Genomic DNA, 13,090 nt, shown 5'->3' on the forward strand with positions numbered 1-13,090 from the left:
GCACCATGCAGTGCACGAAGTCGGAGCCCGGTTTGCCCCGGGCGCGCACCTCCGCCAGGGTGGGCACCTTGGTGCGCACAACTTGCCTGGGCTGCGCACCAGGAAGGGCTCAAGATGGCACCCGCGTTCCGTTTTTTTCACTATCTTTCAGAACGGAAATTTTAAAATATCGTTTTTTTTTGCCTTTTCTGGAAATTAGTGAAGGCAGCGCATCAAAGGTGCGCAACGCTGGTGCGAACCTGGGAGCGCTCCGATGTGTGCTCCAAGGTGCGGCGTGCACGAAGTCGGACCCCGGTTTGCCCCGGGTGCGCACCTCGCGTGCACCTTGGTGCGCACACCTTGGCTGGGTTGCGCGCCCTGGTGGGCACCATGGTGCGCACCAAGGAGCGCTCCGAAGTGTGCTCCAAGGTGCGGCGTGCACGAAGTCGGAGCCCGGTTTGCCCCGGGTGCGCACCTCGCGTGCACCTTCGCCGCGGTGGGCACCATGGCGTGCACGAAGTCGGAGCCCGGTTTGCCCCGGGTGCGCACCTCGCGTGCACCTTCGCCGGGGTGGGCACCTTAGTGTGCAGACCTTGGCTGGGTTGCGCGCCCTGGTGGGCACCATGGTGCGCACCAAGGAGCGCTCCGAAGTGTGCTCCAAGGTGCGGCCTGCACGAAGTCGGAGCCCGGTTTGCCCCGGGTGTGCACCTCGGGTGGGCACCTTGGTGCGCATGCCTTGCCTGGGCTGCGCACCAGGGCGGGCTCAAGATGGCACCCGCGTTCCTTTTTTTTCACTATCTTTCAAAACGGAAATTTTAAAATCTCATTTTTTTTTGCCTTTTTCTGGAAATTAGTGAAGGCAGCGCATCAAAGGTGCGCACCTCGCTGCCCACCACGGTGCGCAACGCCGGTGGGCACCCGGGAGTGCTTCGAAGTGTGCTCCAAGGTGCTGCGTGCACGTTGTCGGAGCCCGGTTTGCCCCGGGTGCGCACCTCGCGTGCACCTTCGTCGGGGTGGGCACCTTGGCTGGGTTTGCCCCGGCTGCGCTCCGAAGCGGGGTTATTGGAGCGCCGCCTCTTTTTTTGTCGGAGCGTTTGGTGGGGTTTCTCGCATTGGCTCTTCCGAGGCCCGGTTGCCACCCTGGCGCGCACGAAGTCGGAAGTAGGGTTAATTGCCCGGGTGCGCACCTTTGCCAGGGTGGGCACCTTACCTGGGCTGCGCACCAGGGCGGGCTCAAGATGGCACGCGCGTTCCGTTTTTTTCACTATCTTTCAAAACGGAAATTTTAAAATCTCCTTTTTTTTTTGCCTTTTCTGGAAATTAGTGAAGGCAGCGCATCAAAGGTGCGCACCTCGCTGCCCACCTTGGTGTGCTCTGAGGTGCGCACCCGGGAGCGCTACGAAGTGTGCTCCAAGGTGCGGCGTGCACGTTGTCGGAGCCCGGTTTGCCCCGGGTGCGCACCTCGCCTGCACCTTGGCCGGGGTGGGCACCTTGGCTGGGTTTGCCCAGGGTGCGCTCCGAAGCGGGGTTACTGGAGCGCCCCCTCTTTTTTTGTCAGAGCGTTTGGTGGGGTTTCTCGCATTGGCTCTTCCCAGGCCCGGTTGTTGGGTGCGCTCCCACCCTGGCGCGCGCGAAGTTGGAAGTTGGGTTAATTGCCCGGGCGCGCACCTTCGCCAGGGTGGGCACCTTGGTGCGCACACCTTGGCTGGGCTGCGCACCAGGGCGGGCTCAAGATGGCACCAGCATTCCCTTTTTCTCACTATCTTTCAAAACGGAAATTTTAAAATCTCGTTTTTTTTTTGCCTTTTATGGAAATTAGTGAAGGCATCGCATCAAAGGTGCGCACCTCGCTGCCCACCTTGGTGTGCTCCGAGGTGCCCACCACGGTGCGCAACGCCGGTGCGAACCCGGGAGCGCCCCGATGTGTGCTCCAAGGTGCGGCGTGCACGAAGTCGGACCCCGGTTTGCCCCGGGTGCGCACCTCGCGTGCACCTTGGTGCGCACACCTTGGCTGGGTTGCGCGGCCTGGTGGGCACCATGGTGCGCACCAAGGAGCGCTCCGAAGTGTGCTCCAAGGTGCGGCGTGCACGAAGTCGGAGCCCGGTTTGCCCCGGGTACGCACCTCGCGTGCACCTTCGCCGGGGTGGGCACCTCGGCTGGGTTGCGCGCCCTGGTGCGCACCAAGGAGCGCTCCGAAGTGTGCTCCAAGGTGCGGCGTGCACGAAGTCGGAGCCCGGTTTGCCCCGGGTGCGCACCTTCGCCGCGGTGCGCACCATGGCGTGCACGAAGTCGGAGCCCGGTTTGCCCCGGGTGCGCACCTCGCGTGCACCTTCGGCGGGGTTGCGCGCCCTGGTGGGCACCATGGTGCGCACCAAGGAGCGCTCCGAAGTGTGCTCCAAGGTGCGGCGTGCACGAAGTCGGAGCCCGGTTTGCCCCGGGTGCGCACCTCGCGTGCACCTTCGGCGGGGTTGCGCGCCCTGGTGGGCACCATGGTGCGCACCAAGGAGCGCTCCGAAGTGTGCTCCAAGGTGCGGCGTGCACGAAGTCGGAGCCCGGTTTGCCCCGGGTGCGCACCTCGCGTGCACCTTCGCCGCGGTGGGCACCATGGCGTGCACGAAGTCGGAGCCCGGTTTGCCCCGGGTGCGCACCTCGCGTGCACCTTCGCCGGGGTGGGCACCTCGGCTGGGTTGCGCGCCCTGGTGCGCACCAAGGAGCGCTCCGAAGTGTGCTCCAAGGTGCGGCGTGCACGAAGTCGGAGCCCGGTTTGCCCCGGGTGCGCACCTCGCGTGCACCTTCGCCAGGGTGGGCACCTCGGTGCGCACACCTTCTCAATGTTTTCTTGCCTTTTCTGGAAATTGGTGAAGGCAGCGCATCAAAGGTGCGCACCTCGGTGTGCTCCGAGGTGCGAACCCGAGAGCGCTCCGAGGTGCCCACGAAGTCGAAAGTCGGGTTAATTGCATTGTTTTCCCCGGGTGCGCTCCGAGGTGCGCAACATCGGCGCGCACCAAGGAGGGCTCCGAAGTGTGCTCCAAGGTGCGCACGATGGCGTGCACCTCTGGTGCGCACGATTCGGAGCTCGGTTTGACCGGGGTGCGCACACCTTGGCTGGGTTGCGCACCTTTTGTGCGCTCCAAGGTGCGCACGAAGTCGGAGCTCGGTTTGCCCCGGGTGCGCACCTTCGCCAGGGTGCGCACCTTGATGCGCACGCCTTGGCTGGGCTGCGCACCTTGGTGGGCGCCATGGTGCGCACCTTTCGTGCGCTCCAAGGTGCGCACGAAGTCGGAGCTCGGTTTGCCCCGGGTGCGCACCTTGGTGGGCGCCATGGTGCACTCCGAGGTGCCCAAGATTGGTGCGCACCAAGGAGCGCTCCGAAGTGCGCTCCAAGGTGCGCGCGAAGTCGAAAGTTGGGTTAATTGTCCGGTTTGCCTCGGGTGCGCACCTTGCGTGCACCTTCGCCAGGGTGGGCGCCTTGGTGCGCACACCTTGGCTGGGCTGCGCACACCTTGGCACCCGCGTTTCCTTCATTTTAAATTTTTTTTTTTTACAATCTCTCAAGTGGGAAATTCTATAATCTCAACTTTTTTTGCCTTTTCAGGAAACTTTTGAATGGAGCGCATCATTGGTGCGCTCCGAAGTGTGCTCCAAAGCTCTCTCCAGCTGCGTGCACCTGCCCCGGCCGCGCACCCGGCCCCGCCCAGCTTCGCTCACCTGTCCCGGGCGTCTGGTGCGGAACCTTAGAGTAAGAAACATCACCGTGCACCTTGGCCAACGTGCGCGACTCGACCGAGCGCGCACTGGCCGAGGTGCACACCGATTTCACCTGGGTGCGCGCGCAGCACCTCGGGCGCACCGGGGTGCGCGCACAACGCCCGGGTTGCACCGTGGCCTGTGTGCTCGGGGCGCCTCGGGTGCGCGCTCGGTGTCGCCCCCGCGCGCGCGGTAGTGCGGGCAGCGCACCCCGGCCCGGCCCGGCCCCGACGAGAACGCAAACGGGCAAAAGGTTTATTCAAATAGCATTGCGACGCCCGGCGAAAAACTAAAAAAGGGTGCAACACCGGGACTTCCCGGGAGGTCACCCATCCCAGTACTACTCCGGCCCAAGCGCGCTTAACTGCGGAGTTCTGATGGGATCCGGTGCACTAACGCTGGTATGATCGCACCCGTTATGAGCTTGTCGCAGTGTGTACTTAGCAAACCGCGACCCACGTGCGAATCCACCCCGGCCACCCACCCCCGTCGAGGTGCACACCCTCCCTCGCGAAGTGCGCCCCGTTCGCCAAGTGTGAGCCCTGCCCGGGTGCGCGCACCTTGCTAGGGCGTCGGGTGTGCACCCGGCCCGGCCTACGTGCGTGCACCTGGAGGGGGCGTCGTGTGCGTGCAGTGTCCCGTCTGCAACGCGGTGCCCACACACCACCTCGGGCGCAACGACCTGCGCTCACATGTGGGCCGAGTGCACCTTGGTGCATGTTCGGGGCGCCTCGGGTGCACGCTCGATCTTGCCCCGGTGCACCAAGGCGCTCGGTTTGCCCCGGGTGCGCACTTGGTGCAAGGTGGGCACCCAAAATAGGGATCAAGCACCAAAACACAAGTTTCGGGATGCAAAATGGGACCCAAGGACCACAAATGCGTTCCAAGACCCATGATGGGTCCACGAGAACAAAAATGTGTTCCGAGACTTAATAAACAAATATTGGGTTTTAGGAGAAGAAACATGCTCTGATGCCCAAAACGAGAATCGACCCCGAAAAGGCCACAGGCCAAAAGTGGGATGCGAGACAAAAAAAAATGGGACCCGAGGACCAAAATTGGGTTCCCAGGTCGAAGACAGGGCAACCGGACAAGAAACGACCTCTAAGGCTCGAAATGAGTCCCGACGACTAAAACTTGACAAGAAGCACCCATCAGGCACCCAACTCGACACCCATGGGATGCCGACCCACCCGGGCTTCCACCTAGCACACCTTGGCACCCACCCACCCTCGCACCCAACCTCGCACCCAACTTAGCACCTTTGAACCCACATTGGCACTCACCCTGACCCTGGCACCTTGGAACCCACATTGGCACTCACCTTGACCCTGGCACCCACCTTTGCACTCACCTTGGGACCCACCCTGGCTCCCACCTCGGCACCCACCCAGACACCCACCTTGGTTCCTTGGCACCCACCTTGGATCCTTGGCACCCACCCCGACACCCACCTTGGCACGCAACTTGGCTACTTGCCACCCACCTTGGCTCCTTGACGCCCACCCCGACAACCACCCCGTGACCTACCCTGGCTAGGGTTGGTGCACACCCACCCTGGTGCCCACCTTGGCACCCACCCTATGACCCACCTTGGCACGCACCTTAGTACCCACCCCGTTACCCACCCTAGGACCCACCCCGTGACCCACCTTGGCCAGGGTGGGTGCCTTGGTGCGCACAACTTGCCTGGGCTGCACACCAGGGCGGGCTCAAGATGGCACCCGCGTTCCGTTTTTTTCACTATCTTTCAAAACGGAAATTTTAAAATCTCATTTTTTTCTTTTTTTTGCCTTTTCTGGAAATTAGTGAAGGCAGCGCATCAAAGGTGCGCAATGCTGGTGCGAACCCGGGAGCGCTCCGATGTGTGCTCCAAGGTGCGGCGTGCACGAAGTCCGAGCCCGGTTTGCCCCGGGTGCGCACCTCGCGTGCACCTTCGCCGGGGTGAGCACCTTGGCTGGGTTGCGCGCCCTGGTGCGTACCAAGGAGCGCTCTGAAGTGTGCTCCAAGGTGCGGCGTGCACGAAGTCGGAGCCCGGTTTGCCCCGGGTGTGCACCTCGGGTGCGCACCTCGCGTGCACCTTCGCTGCGGTGGGCACCTTGGCTGGGTTGCGCGCCTTGGTGGGCACCATGCAGTGCACGAAGTCGGAGCCCGGTTTGCCCCGGGCGCGCACCTCCGCCAGGGTGGGCACCTTGGTGCGCACAACTTGCCTGGGCTGCGCATCAGGAAGGGCTCAAGATGGCACCCGCGTTCCGTTTTTTTCACTATCTTTCAGAACGGAAATTTTAAAATATCGTTTTTTTTTGCCTTTTCTGGAAATTAGTGAAGGCAGCGCATCAAAGGTGCGCAACGCTGGTGCGAACCTGGGAGCGCTCCGATGTGTGCTCCAAGGTGCGGCGTGCACGAAGTCGGAGCCCGGTTTGCCTCGGGTGCGCCCTGGTGGGCACCATGGTGCGCACCAAGGAGCGCTCCGAAGTGTGCTCCAAGGTGCGGCCTGCACGAAGTCGGAGCCCGGTTTGCCCCGGGTGTGCACCTCGGGTGGGCACCTTGGTGCGCATGCCTTGCCTGGGCTGCGCACCAGGGCGGGCTCAAGATGGCACCCGCGTTCCTTTTTTTTCACTATCTTTCAAAACGGAAATTTTAAAATCTCATTTTTTTTTGCCTTTTTCTGGAAATTAGTGAAGGCAGCGCATCAAAGGTGCGCACCTCGCTGCCCACCACGGTGCGCAACGCCGGTGGGCACCCGGGAGTGCTTCGAAGTGTGCTCCAAGGTGCTGCGTGCACGTTGTCGGAGCCCGGTTTGCCCCGGGTGCGCACCTCGCGTGCACCTTCGTCGGGGTGGGCACCTTGGCTTGGTTTGCCCCGGCTGCGCTCCGAAGCGGGGTTATTGGAGCGCCGCCTCTTTTTTTGTCGGAGCGTTTGGTGGGGTTTCTCGCATTGGCTCTTCCGAGGCCCGGTTGCCACCCTGGCGCGCACGAAGTCGGAAGTAGGGTTAATTGCCCGGGTGCGCACCTTTGCCAGGGTGGCACCTTACCTGGGCTGCGCACCAGGGCGGGCTCAAGATGGCACGCGCGTTCCGTTTTTTTCACTATCTTTCAAAACGGAAATTTTAAAATCTCCTTTTTTTTTTGCCTTTTCTGGAAATTAGTGAAGGCAGCGCATCAAAGGTGCGCACCTCGCTGCCCACCTTGGTGTGCTCTGAGGTGCGCACCCGGGAGCGCTACGAAGTGTGCTCCAAGGTGCGGCGTGCACGTTGTCGGAGCCCGGTTTGCCCCGGGTGCGCACCTCGCCTGCACCTTGGCCGGGGTGGGCACCTTGGCTGGGTTTGCCCAGGGTGCGCTCCGAAGCGGGGTTACTGGAGCGCCCCCTCTTTTTTTGTCAGAGAGTTTGGTGGGGTTTCTCGCATTGGCTCTTCCCAGGCCCGGTTGTTGGGTGCGCTCCCACCCTGGCGCGCGCGAAGTTGGAAGTTGGGTTAATTGCCCGGGCGCGCACCTTCGCCAGGGTGGGCACCTTGGTGCGCAAACCTTGGCTGGGCTGCGCACCAGGGCGGGCTCAAGATGGCACCAGCATTCCCTTTTTCTCACTATCTTTCAAAACGGAAATTTTAAAATCTCGTTTTTTTTTTGCCTTTTATGGAAATTAGTGAAGGCATCGCATCAAAGGTGCGCACCTCGCTGCCCACCTTGGTGTGCTCCGAGGTGCCCACCACGGTGCGCAACGCCGGTGCGAACCCGGGAGCGCCCCGATGTGTGCTCCAAGGTGCGGCGTGCACGAAGTCGGACCCCGGTTTGCCCCGGGTGCGCACCTCGCGTGCACCTTGGTGCGCACACCTTGGCTGGGTTGCGCGGCCTGGTGGGCACCATGGTGCGCACCAAGGAGCGCTCCGAAGTGTGCTCCAAGGTGCGGCGTGCACGAAGTCGGAGCCCGGTTTGCCCCGGGTGCGCACCTTCGCCGCGGTGGGCACCATGGCGTGCACGAAGTCGGAGCCCGGTTTGCCCCGGGTGCGCACCTCGCGTGCACCTTCGCCGGGGTGGGCACCTCGGCTGGGTTGCGCGCCCTGGTGCGCACCAAGGAGCGCTCTGAAGTGTGCTCCAAGGTGCGGCGTGCACGAAGTCGGAGCCCGGTTTGCCCCGGGTGTGCACCTCGCGTGCACCTTCGCTGCGGTGGGCACCTTGGCTGGGTTGCGCGCCTTGGTGGGCACCATGCAGTGCACGAAGTCGGAGCCCGGTTTGCCCCGGGCGCGCACCTCCGCCAGGGTGGGCACCTTGGTGCGCACAACTTGCCTGGGCTGCGCACCAGGAAGGGCTCAAGATGGCACCCGCGTTCCGTTTTTTTCACTATCTTTCAGAACGGAAATTTTAAAATATCGTTTTTTTTTGCCTTTTCTGGAAATTAGTGAAGGCAGCGCATCAAAGGTGCGCAACGCTGGTGCGAACCTGGGAGCGCTCCGATGTGTGCTCCAAGGTGCGGCGTGCACGAAGTCGGACCCCGGTTTGCCCCGGGTGCGCACCTCGCGTGCACCTTGGTGCGCACACCTTGGCTGGGTTGCGCGCCCTGGTGGGCACCATGGTGCGCACCAAGGAGCGCTCCGAAGTGTGCTCCAAGGTGCGGCGTGCACGAAGTCGGAGCCCGGTTTGCCCCGGGTGCGCACCTCGCGTGCACCTTCGCCGCGGTGGGCACCATGGCGTGCACGAAGTCGGAGCCCGGTTTGCCCTGGGTGCGCACCTCGCGTGCACCTTCGCCGGGGTGGGCACCTTAGTGTGCAGACCTTGGCTGGGTTGCGCGCCCTGGTGGGCACCATGGTGCGCACCAAGGAGCGCTCCGAAGTGTGCTCCAAGGTGCGGCCTGCACGAAGTCGGAGCCCGGTTTGCCCCGGGTGTGCACCTCGGGTGGGCACCTTGGTGCGCATGCCTTGCCTGGGCTGCGCACCAGGGCGGGCTCAAGATGGCACCCGCGTTCCTTTTTTTTCACTATCTTTCAAAACGGAAATTTTAAAATCTCATTTTTTTTTGCCTTTTTCTGGAAGTGAAGGCAGCGCATCAAAGGTGCGCACCTCGCTGCCCACCACGGTGCGCAACGCCGGTGGGCACCCGGGAGTGCTTCGAAGTGTGCTCCAAGGTGCTGCGTGCACGTTGTCGGAGCCCGGTTTGCCCCGGGTGCGCACCTCGCGTGCACCTTCGTCGGGGTGGGCACCTTGGCTGGGTTTGCCCCGGCTGCGCTCCGAAGCGGGGTTATTGGAGCGCCGCCTCTTTTTTTGTCGGAGCGTTTGGTGGGGTTTCTCGCATTGGCTCTTCCGAGGCCCGGTTGCCACCCTGGCGCGCACGAAGTCGGAAGTAGGGTTAATTGCCCGGGTGCGCACCTTTGCCAGGGTGGGCACCTTACCTGGGCTGCGCACCAGGGCGGGCTCAAGATGGCACGCGCGTTCCGTTTTTTTCACTATCTTTCAAAACGGAAATTTTAAAATCTCCTTTTTTTTTTGCCTTTTCTGGAAATTAGTGAAGGCAGCGCATCAAAGGTGCGCACCTCGCTGCCCACCTTGGTGTGCTCTGAGGTGCGCACCCGGGAGCGCTACGAAGTGTGCTCCAAGGTGCGGCGTGCACGTTGTCGGAGCCCGGTTTGCCCCGGGTGCGCACCTCGCCTGCACCTTGGCCGGGGTGGGCACCTTGGCTGGGTTTGCCCAGGGTGCGCTCCGAAGCGGGGTTACTGGAGCGCCCCCTCTTTTTTTGTCAGAGCGTTTGGTGGGGTTTCTCGCATTGGCTCTTCCCAGGCCCGGTTGTTGGGTGCGCTCCCACCCTGGCGCGCGCGAAGTTGGAAGTTGGGTTAATTGCCCGGGCGCGCACCTTCGCCAGGGTGGGCACCTTGGTGCGCACACCTTGGCTGGGCTGCGCACCAGGGCGGGCTCAAGATGGCACCAGCATTCCCTTTTTCTCACTATCTTTCAAAACGGAAATTTTAAAATCTCGTTTTTTTTTTGCCTTTTATGGAAATTAGTGAAGGCATCGCATCAAAGGTGCGCACCTCGCTGCCCACCTTGGTGTGCTCCGAGGTGCCCACCACGGTGCGCAACGCCGGTGCGAACCCGGGAGCGCCCCGATGTGTGCTCCAAGGTGCGGCGTGCACGAAGTCGGACCCCGGTTTGCCCCGGGTGCGCACCTCGCGTGCACCTTGGTGCGCACACCTTGGCTGGGTTGCGCGGCCTGGTGGGCACCATGGTGCGCACCAAGGAGCGCTCCGAAGTGTGCTCCAAGGTGCGGCGTGCACGAAGTCGGAGCCCGGTTTGCCCCGGGTACGCACCTCGCGTGCACCTTCGCCGGGGTGGGCACCTCGGCTGGGTTGCGCGCCCTGGTGCGCACCAAGGAGCGCTCCGAAGTGTGCTCCAAGGTGCGGCGTGCACGAAGTCGGAGCCCGGTTTGCCCCGGGTGCGCACCTTCGCCGCGGTGCGCACCATGGCGTGCACGAAGTCGGAGCCCGGTTTGCCCCGGGTGCGCACCTCGCGTGCACCTTCGGCGGGGTTGCGCGCCCTGGTGGGCACCATGGTGCGCACCAAGGAGCGCTCCGAAGTGTGCTCCAAGGTGCGGCGTGCACGAAGTCGGAGCCCGGTTTGCCCCGGGTGCGCACCTCGCGTGCACCTTCGGCGGGGTTGCGCGCCCTGGTGGGCACCATGGTGCGCACCAAGGAGCGCTCCGAAGTGTGCTCCAAGGTGCGGCGTGCACGAAGTCGGAGCCCGGTTTGCCCCGGGTGCGCACCTCGCGTGCACCTTCGCCGCGGTGGGCACCATGGCGTGCACGAAGTCGGAGCCCGGTTTGCCCCGGGTGCGCACCTCGCGTGCACCTTCGCCGGGGTGGGCACCTCGGCTGGGTTGCGCGCCCTGGTGCGCACCAAGGAGCGCTCCGAAGTGTGCTCCAAGGTGCGGCGTGCACGAAGTCGGAGCCCGGTTTGCCCCGGGTGCGCACCTCGCGTGCACCTTCGCCAGGGTGGGCACCTCGGTGCGCACACCTTCTCAATGTTTTCTTGCCTTTTCTGGAAATTGGTGAAGGCAGCGCATCAAAGGTGCGCACCTCGGTGTGCTCCGAGGTGCGAACCCGAGAGCGCTCCGAGGTGCCCACGAAGTCGAAAGTCGGGTTAATTGCATTGTTTTCCCCGGGTGCGCTCCGAGGTGCGCAACATCGGCGCGCACCAAGGAGGGCTCCGAAGTGTGCTCCAAGGTGCGCACGATGGCGTGCACCTCTGGTGCGCACGATTCGGAGCTCGGTTTGACCGGGGTGCGCACACCTTGGCTGGGTTGCGCACCTTTTGTGCGCTCCAAGGTGCGCACGAAGTCGGAGCTCGGTTTGCCCCGGGTGCGCACCTTCGCCAGGGTGCGCACCTTGATGCGCACGCCTTGGCTGGGCTGCGCACCTTGGTGGGCGCCATGGTGCGCACCTTTCGTGCGCTCCAAGGTGCGCACGAAGTCGGAGCTCGGTTTGCCCCGGGTGCGCACCTTGGTGGGCGCCATGGTGCACTCCGAGGTGCCCAAGATTGGTGCGCACCAAGGAGCGCTCCGAAGTGCGCTCCAAGGTGCGCGCGAAGTCGAAAGTTGGGTTAATTGTCCGGTTTGCCTCGGGTGCGCACCTTGCGTGCACCTTCGCCAGGGTGGGCGCCTTGGTGCGCACACCTTGGCTGGGCTGCGCACACCTTGGCACCCGCGTTTCCTTCATTTTAAATTTTTTTTTTTTACAATCTCTCAAGTGGGAAATTCTATAATCTCAACTTTTTTTGCCTTTTCAGGAAACTTTTGAATGGAGCGCATCATTGGTGCGCTCCGAAGTGTGCTCCAAAGCTCTCTCCAGCTGCGTGCACCTGCCCCGGCCGCGCACCCGGCCCCGCCCAGCTTCGCTCACCTGTCCCGGGCGTCTGGTGCGGAACCTTAGAGTAAGAAACATCACCGTGCACCTTGGCCAACGTGCGCGACTCGACCGAGCGCGCACTGGCCGAGGTGCACACCGATTTCACCTGGGTGCGCGCGCAGCACCTCGGGCGCACCGGGGTGCGCGCACAACGCCCGGGTTGCACCGTGGCCTGTGTGCTCGGGGCGCCTCGGGTGCGCGCTCGGTGTCGCCCCCCGCGCGCGCGGTAGTGCGGGCAGCGCACCCCGGCCCGGCCCGGCCCCGACGAGAACGCAAACGGGCAAAAGGTTTATTCAAATAGCATTGCGACGCCCGGCGAAAAACTAAAAAAGGGTGCAACACCGGGACTTCCCGGGAGGTCACCCATCCCAGTACTACTCCGGCCCAAGCGCGCTTAACTGCGGAGTTCTGATGGGATCCGGTGCACTAACGCTGGTATGATCGCACCCGTTATGAGCTTGTCGCAGTGTGTACTTAGCAAACCGCGACCCACGTGCGAATCCACCCCGGCCACCCACCCCCGTCGAGGTGCACACCCTCCCTCGCGAAGTGCGCCCCGTTCGCCAAGTGTGAGCCCTGCCCGGGTGCGCGCACCTTGCTAGGGCGTCGGGTGTGCACCCGGCCCGGCCTACGTGCGTGCACCTGGAGGGGGCGTCGTGTGCGTGCAGTGTCCCGTCTGCAACGCGGTGCCCACACACCACCTCGGGCGCAACGACCTGCGCTCACATGTGGGCCGAGTGCACCTTGGTGCATGTTCGGGGCGCCTCGGGTGCACGCTCGATCTTGCCCCGGTGCACCAAGGCGCTCGGTTTGCCCCGGGTGCGCACTTGGTGCAAGGTGGGCACCCAAAATAGGGATCAAGCACCAAAACACAAGTTTCGGGATGCAAAATGGGACCCAAGGACCACAAATGCGTTCCAAGACCCATGATGGGTCCACGAGAACAAAAATGTGTTCCGAGACTTAATAAACAAATATTGGGTTTTAGGAGAAGAAACATGCTCTGATGCCCAAAACGAGAATCGACCCCGAAAAGGCCACAGGCCAAAAGTGGGATGCGAGACAAAAAAAAATGGGACCCGAGGACCAAAATTGGGTTCCCAGGTCGAAGACAGGGCAACCGGACAAGAAACGACCTCTAAGGCTCGAAATGAGTCCCGACGACTAAAACTTGACAAGAAGCACCCATCAGGCACCCAACTCGACACCCATGGGATGCCGACCCACCCGGGCTTCCACCTAGCACACCTTGGCACCCACCCACCCTCGCACCCAACCTCGCACCCAACTTAGCACCTTTGAACCCACATTGGCACTCACCCTGACCCTGGCACCTTGGAACCCACATTGGCACTCACCTTGACCCTGGCACCCACCTTTGCACTCACCTTGGGACCCACCCTGGCTCCCACCTCGGCACCCACCCAGACACCCACCTTGGTTCCTTGGCACCCACCTTGGATCCTTGGCACCCACCC

The 13,090-nt window shown here is 63.0% G+C and overlaps 2 non-coding genes across 2 annotated transcripts; both read right to left on the reverse strand.

Moving 5' to 3' along the window:
• Positions 1-4,022: 4,022 nt before the first annotated feature.
• On the reverse strand, positions 4,023-4,141 carry LOC131860484 (5S ribosomal RNA). Its single transcript, XR_009359579.1, has one exon. It is a non-coding gene; the product is annotated as a 5S ribosomal RNA (ribosomal RNA).
• A 7,801-nt stretch (positions 4,142-11,942) lies between these two features.
• LOC131860485 (5S ribosomal RNA) lies at positions 11,943-12,061 on the reverse strand. The gene has a single exon (XR_009359580.1). It is a non-coding gene; the product is annotated as a 5S ribosomal RNA (ribosomal RNA).
• Positions 12,062-13,090: the final 1,029 nt, after the last annotated feature.

Source organism: Cryptomeria japonica, unplaced genomic scaffold (assembly GCF_030272615.1).
Source record: "Cryptomeria japonica unplaced genomic scaffold, Sugi_1.0 HiC_scaffold_15, whole genome shotgun sequence".
In the NCBI taxonomy this organism is placed as follows: domain Eukaryota; kingdom Viridiplantae; phylum Streptophyta; class Pinopsida; order Cupressales; family Cupressaceae; genus Cryptomeria; species Cryptomeria japonica.